Below are 20,693 nucleotides of genomic sequence, written 5' to 3'. Positions count from 1 at the left end.
CCTCTTTCACCCTCTCTCCCCTCCTGTCACTCCCCCCTTTCCACCTCTCTCCCCTCCTGTCACTCCCTCTTTCTCCTTACCCCCTTCCCCCCTTTCTCTCCTCTTTCTCCTTACCCCCTTTCCCCCTCTTTCCCCCAACCCCCTTTTTCCCCCTTTCTCCCCTCTTTCTCCCAACCCCCGTCCCCCCTCTCCCCCTCTTTCTCCCTATCTCCCCTCTTTCTCCTTACCTCCTCTTTCTCCTTACCCTCTTTCCCCCTCTCTCCCCTCTTTCTCCTTACCCCCTTTCCCCTTCTCTCCCGTCTTTCTCTCTACCCCATTTCCCCCTCTCTCCCCTCTTTCTCCCCACCCCCCTTCCCCTTCTCTCCCCTCTTTCTCTCTACCCCATTTCCCCCTCTCTCCCCTCTTTCTCCTTACCCCGTTTCCCCTCTTTCTCCCAACCCCCTTTCCCCCTCTCTCCCCTCTTTCTCCCTATCTCCCCTCTTTCCCCCTCTCTCCCCTCTTTCTCCTTACCCCCTTTCCCCCTCTCTCCCCTCTTTCTCCTTACCCCCTTTCCTTACCCCCTTTCCCCCTCTCTCCCCTCTTTCTGCCTAAGCAATCCAAGATGGCGTAGCAGTCAGATGTGTCTTTGTCCTGTCTGTCCCGTGTAAATAGTATTCGTATTTTTCGTATACATTTCGTATATATTTTAATTTCACTTTCCATCTAGGAACTGAATATACATTCCTACATTCCGCCTCACCCAATGTGGTACGGACCTGCTATTTTTTATACTTTAGAACCGTAACCCCAATCAGAAGCTAGCCAGATAACTAGCTACTAGCTAGTAGTCAGTTAGCCACTGCTGCGGTCTTCGCCCTTAACTCGGACACAGCCAGCTTCAATACCGGGCCAATACCTGCCAGTCTGCAAGCGCGATATCAACCCAGAGCATATAGGACTGCTTTTTCTCTACCACATCACCGGATTCCTGACGCAAGCTCTGGACAATTACACCGTATTATCACAGCTAGCTAGCTGCAACCGAGTGGCTACTACTGGCTAACACCTCTGTCCCGAAGCAAGCACCAGTTAGCCTTGAGCTAGCCTCGAGCTAGGCCCATCTGCCGGCTAGCCGAAGAGGTCTACCAGCAAATTCTTGGGCTACAATACCTCTTTTGCCAATTGGACTGGACCTTTTTTTGCCGACACAGAGCCCTGCCAACCCATCACAACTGGTCTAAATCAGCTACAAGCTAATTTAGCCATTTTTTTGCCGCTGCTAGTAGCTTTTACCTTCTGCACAGACACCAGCCCTGTTATTAGCCTGGATATTACTCACCAATTTACCAGCATCGGACTTGTGGTCTCTCGACCACAACGCCGGATTCCTGCCGTAATCCCTGAGCCACTACTTCTGATCCTCACAGCTAGCTTGCAGCTAGCGCAGTTAGCGCCACTGCCACGAAGCTAGCACCAGTTAGCAAACACAATTCTACAATTCACAACCTCTCTTTCGCCATTCGGCTTGGATTCTCTGGATTCTCTGTCGACACGACCACGTCTGAGCAGACCCCCTCCGTCTGAGCAGACCACCCCCCGGGCTACTAACTTTAAACGCCGCGTGCTAGCTTAGTGGAGGCCTCCCTGCTCCATCTACGGCTGCCCCCTGGACACTATGATCACTTGGCTACATAGCTGATGCATGCTTGACTGTCCATTAATTCACGGTACTCCATTCTGTTTATTTGTGTTTTATCTGTCGGCCCTGTGCTTTAACTCAGGATCTGTGTGTAGTTAATCCGACCCTCTCTGCCTAGTCGTCGCCATTTTTACCTGTTGTTGCTGTGTTAGACTAGCACCCTGTTATTGCTGCTGTTATCTTACCTGTTGTTTTAGCTAGCTCTCCCAATCAAGACCTGCAATCACTTTATGCCTTATTGTATGTCTCTCTCAAATATCAATATGCCTTGCATACTGTTGTTCAGGCTAGTTTTCATTATCATTGTTTTGGTTTGCAATGGACCCTGTAGTTCCACTCTCCGTACCTCTGATACCCCCTTTGTCCCACCCCCCACACATGCGGTGACCTCACCCATTGAGACCAGCATGTCCAGAGATACAACCTCTCTTATCATCACCCAGTGCCTGGGCTTGCCTCCGCTGTACCCGCGCCCCTCCATACCCCTGTCTGCACATTATGCCCAGAATCTATTCTACCACGCCCATAAATCTGCTCCTTTTATTCTTTGTCCCCAACGCTCTAGGCGACAAGTTTTGATAGCCTTTAGCCGCACCCTCATCCTACTACTCCTCTGTTCCTCGGGTGATGTGGAGGTAAACCCAGGCCCTGCATGTCCCCAGTCACCCTCATTTGTTGACTTCTGTGATCGAAAAAGCCTTGGCCTCATGCATGTCAACATCAGAAGCCTCCTCCCTAAGTTTGCCTTACTCACCGCTTTAGCACACTCTGCCAATCCTGATGTCCTTGCCGTGTCCGAATCCTGGCTTAGGAAGGCCACCAAAAATTCTGAGATTTCCATACCCAACTATAACACTTTCCGTCAAGATAGAACTGCCAAAGGGGGAGGAGTTGCAATCTACTGCAGAGATAGCCTGCAAAGTTCTGTCATACTTTCCAGGTCTATGCCCAAACAGTTCGAACTTCTAATTTAAAAAATTAATCTCTCCAGAAATAAGTCTCTCACTGTTGCCGCCTGCTACCGACCCCCCTCAGCTCCCAGCTGTGCCCTGGACACCATCTGTGAATTGATCGCTCCCCATCTAGCTTCAGAGTTTGTTCTGTTAGGTGACCTAAACTGGGATATGCTTAACACCCCGGCAGTCCTACAATCCAAGCTTGATGCCCTCTATCTCACACAAATCATCAAGGAACCCACCAGGTACAACCCTAAATCCGTAAACATGGGCACCCTAATAGACATTATCCTGACCAACCTGCCCTCCAAATACACCTCTGCTGTCTTCAATCAAGATCTCAGCGATCACTGCCTCATTGCCTGTATCCACCACGGGTCCGCGGTCAAACGACCACCCCTCATCACTGTCAAACGCTCCCTAAAACACTTCTGCGAGCAGGCCTTTCTAATCGACCTGGCCCGGGTACCCTGGAAGGATATTGACCTCATCCCGTCAGTTGAGGATGCCTGGTCATTCTTTAAATGTTACTTCCTCACCATATTAGACAAGCATGCTCCGTTCAAAAAATGCAGAACCAAGAACAGATATAGCCCTTGGTTCACTCCAGACCTGACTGCCCTCGACCAGCACAAAAACATCCTGTGGCGAACTGCAATAGCATCGAAGAGCCCCCGCGATATGCAACTGTTCAGGGAAGTCAGGAACCAATACACGCAGTCAGTCAGGAAAGCAAAGGCCAGCTTTTTCAAGCAGAAATTCGCATCCTGTAGCTCTAACTCCAAAAAGTTCTGGGATACTGTAAAGTCCATGGAGAACAAGAGCACCTCCTCCCAGCTGCCCACTGCACTGAGGCTAGGTAACACGGTCACCACCGATAAATCCGTGATACGCGAAGACTTCAACAAGCATTTCTCAATGGCTGGCCATGCCTTCCTCCTGGCGACTCCAACCTTGGCCAACAGCCCCGCCCCCCCCCGCTGCTACTCGCCCAAGCCTCCCCAGCTTCTCCTTTACCCAAATCCAGATAGCAGATGTTCTGAAAGAGCTGGAAAACCTGGACCCATACAAATCAGCTGGGCTTGACAATCTGGACCCCCTATTTCTGAAACTGTCCGCCGCCATTGTCGCACCCCCTATTACCAGCCTGTTCAACCTCTCCTTCGTATCATCTGAGATCCCCAAGGATTGGAAAGCTGCCGCGGTCATCCCCCTCTTCAAAAGGGGAGACACCCTGGACCCAAACTGTTACAGACCTATATCCATCCTGCCCTGCCTATCTAAGGTCTTCGAAAGCCAAGTCAACAAACAGATCACTGACCATCTCGAATCCCACCGTACCTTCTCCGCTGTGCAATCCGGTTTCCGAGCCGGTCACGGGTGCACCTCAGCCACGCTCAAGGTACTAAACGATATCATAACCGCCATCGATAAAAGACATTACTGTGCAGCCGTCTTCATCGACCTGGCCAAGGCTTTCGACTCTGTCAATCACCATATTCTTATCGGCAGACTCAGTAGCCTCGGTTTTTCTAATGACTGCCTTGCCTGGTTCACCAACTACTTTGCAGACAGAGTTCAGTGTGTCAAATCGGAGGGCATGTTGTCCGGTCCTCTGGCAGTCTCTATGGGGGTACCACAGGGTTCAATTCTCGGGCCGACTCTTTTCTCTGTATACATCAATGATGTTGCTCTTGCTGCGGGCGATTCCCTGATCCACCTCTACGCAGACGACACCATTCTATATACTTCCGGCCCTTCCTTGGACACTGTGCTATCTAACCTCCAAACGAGCTTCAATGCCATACAACACTCCTTCCGTGGCCTCCAACTGCTCTTAAACGCTAGTAAAACCAAATGCATGCTTTTCACCCGTTCGCTGCCTGCACCCGCACGCCCGACTAGCATCACCACCCTGGACGGTTCCGACCTAGAATATGTGGACATCTATAAGTACCTAGGTGTCTGGCTAGACTGCAAACTCTCCTTCCAGACTCATATCAAACATCTCCAATCCAAAATCAAATCAAGAATCGGCTTTCTATTCCGCAACAAAGCCTCCTTCACTCACGCCGCCAAACTTACCCTAGTAATGCTGACTATCCTACCGATCCTCGACTTCGGCGATGTCATCTACAAAATAGCTTCCAACACTCTACTCAGCAAACTGGATGCAGTTTATCACAGTGCCATTCGTTTTGTTACTAAAGCACCTTATATGACCCACCACTGCGACCTGTATGCCCTAGTCGGCTGGCCCTCGCTACATGTTCGTCGTCAGACCCACTGGCTCCAGGTCATCTACAAGGCTATGCTAGGTAAAGTGCCGCCTTATCTCAGTTCACTGGTCACGATGGCTACACCCACCCGCAGCACGCTCTCCAGCAGGTGTATCTCACTGATCATCCCTAAAGCTAAAACCTCATTTGGACGCCTTTCCTTCCAGTTCTCTGCTGCCTGCGACTGGAACGAATTGCAAAAATCTCTGAAGTTGGAGACTTTTATCTCCCTCAACAACTTTAAAAATCTGCTATCCGAGCAGCTAACCGATCGCTGCAGCTGTACATAGTCCATCTGTAAACTACCCACCCAATTTACCTACCTCACCCCCCATACTGCTTTTATTTATTTACTTTCTGCTCTTTTGCACACCAGTATCTCTTCTTGCACATGATTATCTGATGATTTATCACTCCAGTGTTAATCTGCTAAATTGTAATTATTAGATTTATTGCCTACCGCATCCCTTTTGCACACATTGTATATAGATTCTCTTTTTTTTCTACCATGTTATTGACTTGTTTATTGTTTACTCCATGTGTAACTCTGTGTTGTCTGTTCACACTGCTATGCTTTATCTTGGCCAGGTCGCAGTTGCAAATGAGAACTTGTTCTCAACTAGCCTACCTGGTTAAATAAAGGTGAAATAAAAAAATAAATAAACCCCCTTTCCCCCTCTCTCCCCTCTCTTCCACTGCACTACTATACAGGACAGTATCAATTAGGACTGAGACAGACTCTAAACATACTATATATTGGTATTCACTGACGCAACAGTATGCAAACAGAGAGGAAGAGGAAGTGACAGGACAACGTACAGATGTAAACAGACAGGAAGAGGAAGTGACAGGACAACGTACAGATGTTAACAGAGAGGAAGAGGAAGTGATAGGACAACGTACAGATGTTAACAGAGAGGAAGAGGAAGTGACAGGACAACGTACAGATGTAAACAGACAGGAAGAGGAAGTGACAGGACAACGTACAGATGTTAACAGAGAGGAAGAGGAAGTGACAGGACAACGTACAGATGTAAACAGAGAGGAAGAGGAAGTGACAGGACAACGTACAGATGTTAACAGACAGGAAGAGGAAGTGACAGGACAACGTACAGATGTAAACAGACAGGAAGAGGAAGTGACAGGACAACGTACAGATGTTAACAGACAGGAAGAGGAAGTGACAGGACAACGTACAGATGTAAACAGACAGGAAGAGGAAGTGACAGGACAACGTACAGATGTTAACAGACAGGAAGAGGAAGTGACAGGACAACGTACAGATGTTAACAGACAGGAAGAGGAAGTGACAGGACAACGTACAACATACAGATGTTAACAGAGAGGAAGAGGAAGTGACAGGACAACGTACAGATGTAAACAGACAGGAAGAGGAAGTGACAGGACAACGTACAGATATAAACAGAGAGGAAGAGGAAGTGACAGGGCAACGTACAGATGTTAACAGAGAGGAAGAGGAAGTGACAGGACAACGTACAGATGTAAACAGACAGGAAGAGGAAGTAACAGGACAACGTACAGATGTAAACAGAGAGGAAGAGGAAGTGACAGGACAACGTACAGATGTAAACAGACAGGAAGAGGAAGTGACAGGACAACGTACAGATGTTAACAGAGAGGAAGAGGAAGTGACAGGACAACATACAGATGTTAACAGAGAGGAAGAGGAAGTGACAGGACAACGTACAGATGTAAACAGAGAGGAAGAGGAAGTGACAGGACAACGTACAGATGTAAACAGACAGGAAGAGGAAGTGACAGAACAATGTACAGATGTAAACAGAGAGGAAGAGGAAGTGACAGGACAACGTACAGATGTTAACAGAGAGGAAGAGGAAGTGACAGGACAACATACAGATGTAACAGACAGGAAGAGGAAGTGACAGGACAACGTACAGATGTTAACAGAGAGGAAGAGGAAGTGACAGGACAACGTACAGATGTTAACAGAGAGGAAGAGGAAGTGACAGGACAACGTACAGATGTTAACAGAGAGGAAGAGGAAGTGACAGGACAACGTACAGATGTAAACAGAGAGGAAGAGGAAGTGACAGGACAACGGACAACGTACAGATGTAAACAGAGAGGAAGAGGAAGTGACAGGACAACGTACAGATGTAAACAGAGAGGAAGAGGAAGTAACAGGACAACGTACAGATGTAAACAGAGAGGAAGAGGAAGTGACAGGACAACGTACAGATGTAAACAGAGAGGAAGAGGAAGTGACAGGACAACGTACAGATGTAAACAGACAGGAAGAGGAAGTGACAGGACAACGTACAGATGTAAACAGAGAGGGAGAGGAAGTAACAGGACAACGTACAGATGTTAACAGAGAGGAAGAGGAAGTGACAGGACAACGTACAGATGTAAACAGAGAGGAAGAGGAAGTAACAGGACACGTACAGATGTAAACAGAGAGGAAGAGGAAGTGACAGGACAACGTACAGATGTAAACAGACAGGAAGAGGAAGTGACAGGACAACGTACAGATGTTAACAGAGAGGAAGAGGAAGTGACAGGACAACGTACAGATGTTAACAGAGAGGAAGAGGAAGTGACAGGACAACGTACAGATGTAAACAGAGAGGAAGAGGAAGTGACAGGACAACGTACAGATGTAAACAGACAGGAAGAGGAAGTGACAGGACAACGTACAGATGTAAACAGAGAGGAAGAGGAAGTGACAGGACAACGTACAGATGTTAACAGAGAGGAAGAGGAAGTGACAGGACAACATACAGATGTAACAGACAGGAAGAGGAAGTGACAGGACAACGTACAGATGTTAACAGAGAGGAAGAGGAAGTGACAGGACAACGTACAGATGTTAACAGAGAGGAAGAGGAAGTGACAGGACAACGTACAGATGTTAACAGAGAGGAAGAGGAAGTGACAGGACAACGTACAGATGTTAACAGAGAGGAAGAGGAAGTGACAGGACAACGTACAGATGTTAACAGAGAGGAAGAGGAAGTGACAGGACAACGTACAGATGTAAACAGAGAGGAAGAGGAAGTGACAGGACAACGTACAGATGTAAACAGACAGGAAGAGGAAGTGACAGGACAACGTACAGATGTAAACAGAGAGGAAGAGGAAGTGACAGGACAACGTACAGATGTAAACAGAGAGGAAGAGGAAGTGACAGGACAACGGACAGATGTAAACAGACAGGAAGAGGAAGTGACAGGACAATATGGCATCCAGTCAACTCTGCATCCAGTCAACTCTACATCCAGTCAACTCTGCCTCCAGTCAACTCTACATCCAGTCAACTCTGCCTCCAGTCAACTCTGCCTCCAGTCAACTCTGCCTCCAGTCAACTCTGCATCCAGTCAACTCTGCATCCAGTCAACTCTACATCCAGTCAACTCTACATCCAGTCAACTCTGCATCCAGTCAACTCTACATCCAGTCAACTCTACATCCAGTCAACTCTGCCTCCAGTCAACTCTACATCCAGTCATCTCTACATCCAGTCAACTCTACATCCAGTCAACTCTACATCCAGTCATATCTACATCCAGTCAACTCTACATCCAGTCATCTCTGCATCCAGTCAACTCTGCCTCCAGTCAACTCTACATCCAGTCATCTCTACATCCAGTCAACTCTGCCTCCAGTCAACTCTACATCCAGTCATCTCTGCCTCCAGTCAACTCTACATCCAGTCAACTCTGCCTCCAGTCAACTCTGCCTCCAGTCAACTCTGCCTCCAGTCAACTCAGCCTCCAGTCAACTCTACATCCAGTCATCTCTGCCTCCAGTCAACTCTACATCCAGTCATCTCTGCATCCAGTCAACTCTGCCTCCAGTCAACTCTACATCCAGTCAACTCTGCCTCCAGTCAACTCAGCCTCCAGTCAACTCTGCCTCCAGTCAACTCTGCCTCCAGTCAACTCTACATCCAGTCATCTCTGCCTCCAGTCAACTCTACATCCAGTCAACTCTGCCTCCAGTCAACTCTGCCTCCATCAACTCTACATCCAGTCAACTCTGCCTCCAGTCAACTCTGCCTCCAGTCAACTCTGCCTCCAGTCAACTCTTCCTCCAGTCAACTCTCCCACCAGTCAACTCTGCCTCCAGTCAACTCTACATCCAGTCAACTCTTCCTCCAGTCACCCCTTCTCCAGTCAACTCTGCCTCCAGTCAACTCTGCCTCCAGTCAACTCTGCCTCCAGTCAACTCTACATCCAGTCAACTCTGCTCCAGTCAACTCTGCATCCAGTCAACTCTGTCACCAGTCAACTCTACCTCCAGTCAACTATGCATCCAGTCAACTCTACAACCAGTCAACTCTGCCTCCAGTCAACTCTGCCTCCAGTCAACTCTACATCCAGTCAACTCTACATCCAGTCAACTCTGCCTCCAGTCAACTCTACATCCAGTCAACTCTGCCTCCAGTCAACTCTGCCTCCAGTCAACTCTGCCTCCAGTCAACTCTGAGAAAAACTACTTGAAAAAGGACTTGCGCAAGTTGTTCATACTCCTGCTCCCGGTGTTGTGTGTTTTTCGAGCGTTGCGTTATGATGTTTGTTGTGATGTGTTGATGTGATGTGTTGTTGTGATGTGTTGTTGTGATGTGTTGTTGTGATGTGTTGTTGTGATGTGTTGATGTGATGTGTTGATGTGATGTTTGTTGTGATGTTTGTTGTGTTGTGTTGTGATGTGTTGTTGTGATGTGTTGTTGTGATGTGTTGATGTGATGTGTTGAAGTGATGTGTTGATGTGATGTATTGATGTGATGTGTTGATGTGATGTGTTGTTGTGATGTGTTGATGTGATGTGTTGTTGTGATCTGTTGATGTGATGTGTTGTTGTGATGTTTGTTGTGTTGTGTTGTGTTGTGATGTGTTGTTGTGATGTGTTGATGTGATCTGTTGATGTGATGTGTTGTTGTGATGTTTGTTGTGTTGTGTTGTGATGTGTTGTTGTGATGTGTTGTTGTGATGTGTTGATGTGATGTGTTGATGTGATGTGTTGATGTGATGTGTTAATGTGATGTGTTGTTGTGATGTTTGTTGTGATGTGTTGTTGTGGTGTGATGCGTTGTTGTGATGTGTTGTTGTGATGTGTTGTTGTGATGTGTTGTTGTGATGTATTGCGATGTGTTGTTGTGATGTGATGATGTGATGTGTTGTTGTGATGTGTTGTTGTGGTGTGTTGTTGTGGTGTGATGTGTTGTTGTGATGTGTTGTTGTGATGTGATGATGTGATATGTTGTTGTGATGTGTTGATGTGATGTGTTGATGTGATGTGTTGTTGTGATGTGTTGTTGTGATGTGTTGATGTGATGTGTTGTTGTGATGTGTTGATGTGATGTGTTGATGTGATGTGTTGTTGTGTTGTTGTGATGTGTTGTTGTGATGTGTTGATGTGATGTGTTGTTGTGATGTGTTGTTGAGATGTGTTGTGTTGATGTGTGCAGTTGGTGTGATGTGTTGTTGTTGTGATTTTTTGTTGTGATGTGTTGTTGTTGTGACGTGTTGTTGAGATGTGTTGTGATGTGTGTACGTCTGTATGTTTCTGTGTTTCAGGTCTCTGTGTCCAATGTTTACATAACGTTTGTGTTGAGTTTAAACTGGTAGTAATAACACAACTCCTTTAAACTGGTAGTAACAACACAACAACACAACTCCTTTAAACTGGTAGTAATAACACAACTCCTTTAAACTGGTAATAGCAACACAACAACATAACTAATTTGAACTGGTAATAGTAACACAACACAACTCCTTTGGGTGGGGGAGGGGAAGCTGAGGGTGGAGAGGAAGTGGGTGGGGAAGCTGAGGGTGGAGAGGAAGTGGGTGGGGAAGCTGAGGGTGGAGAGGAAGTGGGTGGGGAAGCTGAGGGGTGGAGAGGAAGTGGGTGGGGAAGCTGAGGGGTGGAGAGGAAGTGGGTGGGGAAGTTGAGGGGTGGAGAGGCAGTGGGTGGGGAAGCTGAGGGGTGGAGAGGAGGTGGGTGGGGAAGCTGAGGGGTGGAGAGGAGGTGGGTGGGGAAGCTGAGGGTGGAGAGGAAGTGGGTGGGGAAGCTGAGGGGTGGAGAGGAGGTGGGTGGGGAGAGGGGAGGTATGGAGAGGCGGACGGGGGAGAGGTGGGGAGAGGGAGGTATGGAGAGTAGGACGGGGGAGAGGTGGGGAGAGGGGAGGTATGGAGAGTAGGACGGGGGAGAGGTGGGGAGAGGGGAGGGGTGGAGAGTAGGACGGGGGAGAGGTGGGGAGAGAGGAGGTATGTAGAGTAGAACGTTGGAGAGGTGGGGAGAGAGGAGGTATGGAGAGTAGGACGGGGGAGAGGTGGGGAGAGGGGAGGTATGGAGAGTAGGACGGGGGAGAGGTGGGGAGAGAGGAGGTATGGAGAGTAGGACGGGGGAGAGGTGGGGAGAGAGGAGGTATGGAGAGTAGGACGGGGGAGAGGTGGGGAGAGGGAGGTATGGAGAGTAGGACGGGGGAGAGGTGGGGAGAGGGAGGTATGGAGAGTAGGACGGGGAGAGGTGGGGAGAGAGGAGGTATGGAGAGTAGGACGTTGGAGAGGTGGGGAGAGAGGAGGTATGGAGAGTAAGACGGGGGAGAGGTGGGGAGAGAGGAGGTATGGAGAGTAGGACGGGGGAGAGGTGGGGAGAGAGGAGGTATGGAGAGTAGGACGGGGGAGAGGTGGGGAGAGGGAGGTATGGAGAGTAGGACGGGGGAGAGGTGGGGAGAGAGGAGGTATGGAGAGTAGGACGGGGGAGAGGTGGGGAGAGGGGAGGTATGGAGAGTAGGAGGGGGGAGAGGTGGGGAGAGGGGAGGGGTGGAGAGTAGGACGGGGGAGAGGTGGGGAGAGAGGAGGTATGGAGAATAGGACGGGGGAGAGGTGGGGAGAGGAGAGGTATGGAAGGCAACAGATGAGGGCAACAGATGCTACTGAGCCAGATGTCTATGTGTCAGGGGAGAAGCTCCAGGTGGTATCTGATTTTAAGTACCTTGGCATCATACTTGATTCTAACCTCTCTTTTAAAAAGCAAGTGAAAAAGGTCATTCAAATAACCAAATTCAAACTAGCTAATTTCCGATTTATATGAAATTGTTTGACTACAGAGGTAGCCATCATCACTGTTACATTCTCAGAAAGCATGAGCTCCTGAGTTGGGAAAATCTTGTGCAATACACCGTCTTGTATTCAAGATCCTAAATGGCCTGGCTCCCCCTCCACTCAGTACTTTTGTTAAACAGAAAACCCAAACATATGGCAGCAGATCCACAAGGTCTGCCATGAGAGGTGACTGTATAGTTCCCTTAAGGAAAAGCACCTTTAGTAAATCCGCTTTCTCTGTGAGAGCTTCCCATGTCTGGAATACACTGCCGTCAGACACACATAACTGCACCACATATCACACTTTCACAAAATGCCTGAAGACATGGCTAAAGGTCAATCAGATTTGTGAACATGGTCCCTAGCTGTGTATTGCCGCTTCCATGTTGTCTGTTGTCTGTAGCTTGTGAGGTGTGGAAACACTTTGTTGCTTTTATGAATTTTGTCTTGCTGCTTTTTGTTCTATGTTGCTCTGTCTGTATTCTACGTCTTGCTTGTCCTATGTTGCTCTGTCTGTATGCTATGTCTTGCTTGTCCTATGTTGCTCTGTCTGTATGCTACGTCTTGCTTGTCCTATGTTTCTCTGTCTGTATGCTACGTCTTGCTTGTCCTATGTTGCTCTGTCTGTATGCTATGTCTTGCTTGTTCTATGTTTCTCTGTCTGTATGCTACGTCTTGTTCTATGTTGCTCTGTCTGTATGCTACGTCTTGTCCTATGTTGCTCTGTCTGTATGCTACGTCTTGCTTGTTCTATGTTGCTCTGTCTGTATGCTACGTCTTGTTCTATGTTGCTCTGTCTGTATGCTACGTCTTGTTCTATGTTGCTCTGTCTGTATGCTACGTCTTGCTTGTTCTATGTTGCTCTGTCTGTATGCTACGTCTTGTTCTATGTTGCTCTGTCTGCATGCTATGTCTTGTTCTATGTTACTCTGTCTGTATGCTACGTCTTGCTTGTTCTATGTTGCTCTGTCTGTATGCTACGTCTTGTTCTATGTTGTTCTGTCTGTATGCTACGTCTTGTTCTATGTTGCTCTGTCTGTATGCTACGTCTTGCTTGTCCTATGTTGCTCTGTCTGTATGCTATGTCTTGCTTGTTCTATGTTGCTCTGTCTGTATGCTACGTCTTGCTTGTTCTATGTTGCTCTGTCTGTATGCTACGTCTTGCTTGTTCTATGTTGCTCTGTCTGTATGCTACGTCTTGCTTGTTCTATGTTGCTCTGTCTGTATGCTACGTCTTGCTTGTCCTATGTTGCTCTGTCTGTATGCTACGTCTTGCTTGTTCTATGTTGCTCTGTCTGTATGCTACGTCTTGTTCTATGTTGCTCTGTCTGTATGCTACGTCTTGCTTGTTCTATGTTGCTCTGTCTGTATGCTACGTCTTGTTCTATGTTGTTCTGTCTGTATGCTACGTCTTGCTTGTCCTATGTTGCTCTGTCTGTATGCTACGTCTTGCTTGTTCTATGTTGCTCTGTCTGTATGCTACGTCTTGCTTGTCCTATGTTGCTCTGTCTGTATGCTACGTCTTGCTTGTTCTATGTTGCTCTGTCTGTATGCTACGTCTTGCTTGTTCTATGTTACTCTGTCTGTATGCTACGTCTTGCTTGTCCTATGTTGCTCTGTCTGTATGCTACGTCTTGTCCTATGTTGCTCTGTCTGTATGCTACGTCTTGCTTGTTCTATGTTGCTCTGTCTGTATGCTACGTCTTGCTTGTTCTATGTTACTCTGTCTGTATGCTACGTCTTGCTTGTCCTATGTTGCTCTGTCTGTATGCTACGTCTTGTTCTATGTTGCTCTGTCTGTATGCTACGTCTTGCTTGTTCTATGTTTCTCTGTCTGTATGCTACGTCTTGTTCTATGTTGCTCTGTCTGTATGCTACGTCTTGCTTGTTCTATGTTGCTCTGTCTGTATGCTACGTCTTGTTCTATGTTGCTCTGTCTGTATGCTACGTCTTGCTTGTCCTATGTTGCTCTGTCTGTATGCTATGTCTTGCTTGTTCTATGTTGCTCTGTCTGTATGCTACGTCTTGCTTGTTCTATGTTGCTCTGTCTGTATGCTACGTCTTGCTTGTTCTATGTTGCTCTGTCTGTATGCTACGTCTTGCTTGTTCTATGTTGCTCTGTCTGTATGCTACGTCTTGCTTGTCCTATGTTGCTCTGTCTGTATGCTACGTCTTGCTTGTTCTATGTTGCTCTGTCTGTATGCTACGTCTTGTTCTATGTTGCTCTGTCTGTATGCTACGTCTTGCTTGTTCTATGTTGCTCTGTCTGTATGCTACGTCTTGTTCTATGTTGTTCTGTCTGTATGCTACGTCTTGCTTGTCCTATGTTGCTCTGTCTGTATGCTACGTCTTGCTTGTTCTATGTTGCTCTGTCTGTATGCTACGTCTTGCTTGTCCTATGTTGCTCTGTCTGTATGCTACGTCTTGCTTGTTCTATGTTGCTCTGTCTGTATGCTACGTCTTGCTTGTTCTATGTTACTCTGTCTGTATGCTACGTCTTGCTTGTCCTATGTTGCTCTGTCTGTATGCTACGTCTTGTCCTATGTTGCTCTGTCTGTATGCTACGTCTTGCTTGTTCTATGTTGCTCTGTCTGTATGCTACGTCTTGCTTGTTCTATGTTACTCTGTCTGTATGCTACGTCTTGCTTGTCCTATGTTGCTCTGTCTGTATGCTACGTCTTGTTCTATGTTGCTCTGTCTGTATGCTACGTCTTGCTTGTTCTATGTTTCTCTGTCTGTATGCTACGTCTTGTTCTATGTTGCTCTGTCTGTATGCTACGTCTTGCTTGTTCTATGTTGCTCTGTCTGTATGCTACGTCTTGTTCTATGTTGCTCTGTCTGTATGCTACGTCTTGCTTGTCCTATGTTGCTCTGTCTGTATGCTACGTCTTGTTCTATGTTGCTCTGTCTGTATGCTACGTCTTGCTTGTCCTATGTTGCTCTGTCTGTATGCTACGTCTTGTTCTATGTTGCTCTGTCTGTATGCTACGTCTTGCTTGTTCTATGTTTCTCTGTCTGTATGCTACGTCTTGTTCTATGTTGCTCTGTCTGTATGCTACGTCTTGCTTGTCCTATGTTGCTCTGTCTGTATGCTACGTCTTGTTCTATGTTGCTCTGTCTGTATGCTACGTCTTGTTCTATGTTGCTCTGTCTGTATGCTACGTCTTGCTTGTCCTATGTTGCTCTGCGTGTGCTCACTGCTTAATGATTATCTGTATTGTAATTATTTTAAAAAACCTGCATACTGTACCCAATACACACCCTGCATACTGTACCCAATACACACCCTCCCTACTGTACCCTATACACACCCTGCATACTGTACCCAATACACACCCTCCCTACTGTACCCTATACACACCCTACATACTGTACCCAATACACACCCTCCCTACTGTACCCTATACACACCCTACGTACTGTACCCAATACACACCATACATACTGTACCCAATAAACACCCTCCCTACTGTACCCAATACACACCGTACATACTGTACCCAAAACACACCCTACATACTGACTCCTAGACTGCCAATCAGGTGAATGTAAACGCAGAGGTCACGTATATTCTGACCAACACGTTGTTGTGTGATTATCATGTGCTGAAACCGGGGTTCTACTCATCTTAAAGATCATTAAACACAGATTACACCCAAAATACATATTAAAACACCTAGTATAAGTAATCACAAAGCTCTTATAACACACCCTACACACACACGCACGCGCACACGAACACGCACACACACATATATACACACACACGCACGCACGTACGCACGCACGCACGCACACACACACACACACACACACACACACACACACACACACACACACACACACACACACACACACACACACACACACACACACACACACACACACACACACACACACACACACACACACCGACACACACTCAAGACATGTTTGCGGAATAAGAACTGAATGACCTTACCCCGAGCAAACAGCTATCAACAGGACCACAGACTAACTAGGACCAGGACCACAGACTAACTAGGACCAGGACCACAGACTAACTAGGACCAGGACCACAGACTAACTAGGACCAGGACCACAGACTAACTAGGACCAGGACCACAGACTAACTAGGACCAGGACCACAGACTAACTAGGACCAGGACCACAGACTAACTAGGACCAGGACCACAGACACACTCAGCAGGGATACTACCTCAACCATAGACTGACACATGTTTTATTATGACACAGCTCTGTTACACCATGGACTACAGATCTGTCACACCATGGACTACAGATCTGTCACACCATGGACTACAGATATGTCACACCATGGACTACAGATCTGTCACACCATGGACTACAGATCTGTTACACCATGGACTACAGATCTGTCACACCATGGACTACAGATCTGTTACACCATGGACTACAGATCTGTCACAACATGGACTACAGATCTGTTACACCATGGACTACAGATCTGTTACACCATGGACTACAGATCTGTCACACCATGGACTACAGCTCTGTTACACTATGGACTACAGCTCTGTTACACCACGTACAACAAGCTCTGTCACACCATGGACTACAACTCTGTTACACTATGGACTACAGCTCTGTTACACCATGGACTACAGATCTGTCACAACATGGACTACAGATCTGTCACACCATGGACTACAGCGCTGTCACACCATGGACTACAAGCTCTGTCACACCACGGACAACAGCTCTGTCACACCATGGACAACAAGCTCTGTCACACCACGGACAACAGCTCTGTCACACCATGGACTACAGCTCTGTCACACCATGGACTACAGCTCTGTCACACCATGTACAACACGCTCTGTTACACCATGGACTACAGATCTGTCACACCATGGACTACAGATCTGTCACACCATGGACTACAGATCTGTCACACCATGGACTACAGATCTGTCACACCATGGACTACAGATCTGTTACACCATGGACTACAGATCTGTCACACCATGGACTACAGATCTGTTACACCATGGACTACAGATCTGTCACAACATGGACTACAGATCTGTTACACCATGGACTACAGATCTGTTACACCATGGACTACAGATCTGTCACACCATGGACTACAGCTCTGTTACACTATGGACTACAGCTCTGTTACACCACGTACAACAAGCTCTGTCACACCATGGACTACAGCTCTGTTACACTATGGACTACAGCTCTGTTACACCATGGACTACAGATCTGTCACACCATGGACTACAGATCTGTCACACCATGGACTACAGCGCTGTCACACCATGGACTACAAGCTCTGTCACACCACGGACAACAGCTCTGTCACACCATGGACAACAAGCTCTGTCACACCACGGACAACAGCTCTGTCACACCATGGACTACAAGCTCTGTCACACCATGTACAACAAGCTCTGTCACACCATGGACTACAAGCTCTGTCACACCATGGACTACAGCTCTGTCACACCATGGACTACAGATCTGTCACACCATGGACTACAGCTCTGTCACACCATGGACAACGGATCTGTCACACCATGGACTACAGCTCTGTCACACCATGGACTACAGATCTGTCACACCATGGACTACAGCTCTGTCACACCATGGACAACAGCTCTGTCACACCATGGACTACAGCTCTGTCACACCATGGACTACAAGCTCTGTCACACCACGGACAACAGCTCTGTCACACCATGGACTACAAGCTCTGTCACCCCATGGACTACAAGCTCTGTCACTCCATGGACTACAGCTCTGTCACACCTTGCACTACAAGCTCTGTCACACCATGGACTACAAGCTCTGTTACACCATGGACTACAGCTCTGTTACACCATGGACTACAGATCTGTCACACCTAGGACTACAGATCTGTCACACCATGGACTACAGCTCTGTCACACCATGGACAACAGCTCTGTCACACCATGGACTACAGCTCTGTCACACCATGGACTACAAGCTATGTCACACCATGGACTACAAGCTCTGTCACACCTAGGACTACAAGCTTTGTCACATCATGGACTACAGCTCTGTCACACCATGGACTACAAGCTCTGCCACACCATGGACTACAGCTCTGTCACACCTAGGACTACAAGCTCTGTCACATCATGGACTACAGCTCTGTCACACCATGGACTACAGCTCTGTCACGCAATGTACTACAGCTCTGTCACACCATGGACTACAGCTCTGTCACACCATGGACTACAGCTCTGTCACACCATGGACTACAGCTCTGTCACACCATGGACTACAGCTCTGTCACACCATGGACTACAAGCTCTGTCACACCATGGACTACAGCTCTGTCACACCATGGACTACAGCTCTGTCACACCATGGACTACAGCTCTGTCACACCATGGACTACAGCTCTGTCACACCATGTACTACAAGTTCTTTGGGTTACCTAGAGTAACATTCACACATGACAACTTCATTTTCCTAACAAGAGTCCAGGCGACTATTCTGAAGTTAGATGCAACAAGTTCCCAAACACACAGGTTAACAGAACAGGTTCCCAAACACACAGGTTAATAGAACAAGTTCCCAAACACACAGGTTAGCAGAACAAGTTCCGAAACACACAGGTTAACAGAACAAGTTCCCAACACACAGGTTATCATAACAAGTCCCCAAACACACAGGTTAGCAGAACAAGTTCCCAAACACACAGGTTAGCAGAACAAGTTCCCAAACACACAGGTTAGCAGAACAAGTTCCGAAACACACAGGTTAACAGAACAAGTCCCCAAACACACAGGTTAGCAGAACAAGTTCCCAAACACACAGGTTATCATAACAAGTTCCCAAACACACAGGTTAACAGAACAAGTTCCCAAACACACAGGTTATCATAACAAGTTCCCAAACACACAGGTTAGCAGAACAAGTTCCCAAACACACAGGTTAGCAGAACAAGTTCCCAAACACACAGGTTAGCAGAACAAGTTCCCAAACACACAGGTTAGCAGAACAAGTTCCCAAACACACAGGTTAGCAGAACAAGTTCCCAAACACACAGGTTAACATAACAAGTTCCCAAACACACAGGTTAGCAGAACAAGTTCCCAAACACACAGGTTAACAGAACAAGTTCCCAAACACACAGGTTAGCAGAACAAGTTCCCAAACACACAGGTTAACATAACAAGTTCCCAAACACACAGGTTAACAGAACAAGTTCCCAAACACACAGGTTAACATAACAAGTTCCCAAACACACATGTTAACAGAACAAGTTCCCAAACACACAGGTTAGCAGAACAAGTTCCCAAACACACAGGTTAACAGAACAAGTTCCCAAACACACAGGTTAACAGAACAAGTTCCCAAACACACAGGTTAACAGAACAAGTTCCCAAACACACAGGTTAGCAGAAGGGAATTATGTACTCACTCACAACCAACCGCCAGGAGTTATACTTGAAAGAGAGGGAGAGAGGGAGAGAGAAAGAGAAAGAGAGTGAGAGAGAGAGATAGAGAGAGGGGAAGAGCGAGAGGAAGAGAGGAAGAGAGACGGACAGAGAGCATAGTAGAGTGATTAGTAGGTATATCTGTTAACTCCTCCAGTGGAAGTGCTGGTGGTGTAGGGACCAGCGGCGTTCTAAAATAGAACCATGACGAATCACATGGCAGCACAGCTATTCCAGGCAGCTAGCTAGCTCCTCTGACTGCAAGGCTACTGCTCCTCCCCACTCTAGCACTGTCAATCTAACACACAGACAGATAGAGGCATATATGCACACACTCACATGCATGAGCACACACACACATACAGACAGCTACACTGACTACTCACCCACTGACCCACATTTCTTACACTCACAGGAATACAAGTACATACACACACATCTCACAGAAACATGGTGTGCTGCCATGTTCTCTACACTTCCCAATCCCTCTGGAAGGCTATAACAAACAACTAATGCTGTTTGTTAACCAGGGATGGAAAAGCCCTCATACCAGTCGATATAGAATGCAAGAAAGAGGAGAGAAACCTCTCTCTGGTGAGGTCCACAAAACCAGAGAGCAACCTCTGTCTGGGGAAGTCCACTAAACCAGAGAGCAACCTCTGTCTGGTGAAGTCCACAAAACCAGAGAGCAACCTCTGTCTGGGGAAGTCCACAAAACCAGAGAGCAACCTCTGTCTGGGGAAGTCCACAAAACCAGAGAGCAACCTCTGTCTGGGGAAGTCCACTAAGCATAGTGGATGTTATAGACCATTACATGACCTATAGTATGGTCAAGTAAATGAATGTTTCCCACATTTTTCAGACTACAAAACAACTATTGATTTAGAACCACAGAGATTTACAGAAAGTCCCAGAGAAAACAGGATCTGCCTCCACAGCCACATTTACACTTCAACATTCCAACATCATCTAATCACCTACTGTATGTTTAGTCTAATACAGAGAGACCTTAAATATACCAAACACTATTTAGTCCAATCAATGTAAGCTAAATATGACGTGGTTGTCCATGGTACTGATTTCTCTGTATATATTTATCTGTGTGTGTGTGTCTGTGTCTGTGTCTGTGTGTGTGTCTGTGTCTGTGTCTGTGTCTGTGTCTGTGTCTGTGCCTGTGCCTGTGTCCGTGTCCGTGTCCGTGTCCGTGTCCGTGTCCGTGTCCGTGTCCGTGTGTGTGTGTGTGTGTCTGT

At 47.2% G+C, this 20,693-nt stretch overlaps 1 protein-coding gene across 1 annotated transcript in view; it reads right to left on the bottom strand.

Moving 5' to 3' along the window:
• Window positions 1-19,700, bottom strand: part of LOC139537963 (high affinity cationic amino acid transporter 1-like) — a 103,910-nt gene extending 84,210 nt beyond the window's left edge. The window contains exon 1 of the mRNA XM_071339880.1: window positions 19,428-19,700. The gene's annotated coding sequence lies outside the window, so the exon portion shown is untranslated. The remainder of the gene's footprint in view (window positions 1-19,427) is intronic.
• Window positions 19,701-20,693: the final 993 nt, after the last annotated feature.

The sequence above is a fragment of the Salvelinus alpinus genome, chromosome 13 (genome assembly GCF_045679555.1).
Source record: "Salvelinus alpinus chromosome 13, SLU_Salpinus.1, whole genome shotgun sequence".
Taxonomy (NCBI): domain Eukaryota; kingdom Metazoa; phylum Chordata; class Actinopteri; order Salmoniformes; family Salmonidae; genus Salvelinus; species Salvelinus alpinus.
The sequence above is the reverse complement of the archived record's forward strand: the minus strand, read 5'-3'. Positions and strand labels throughout refer to the sequence as shown.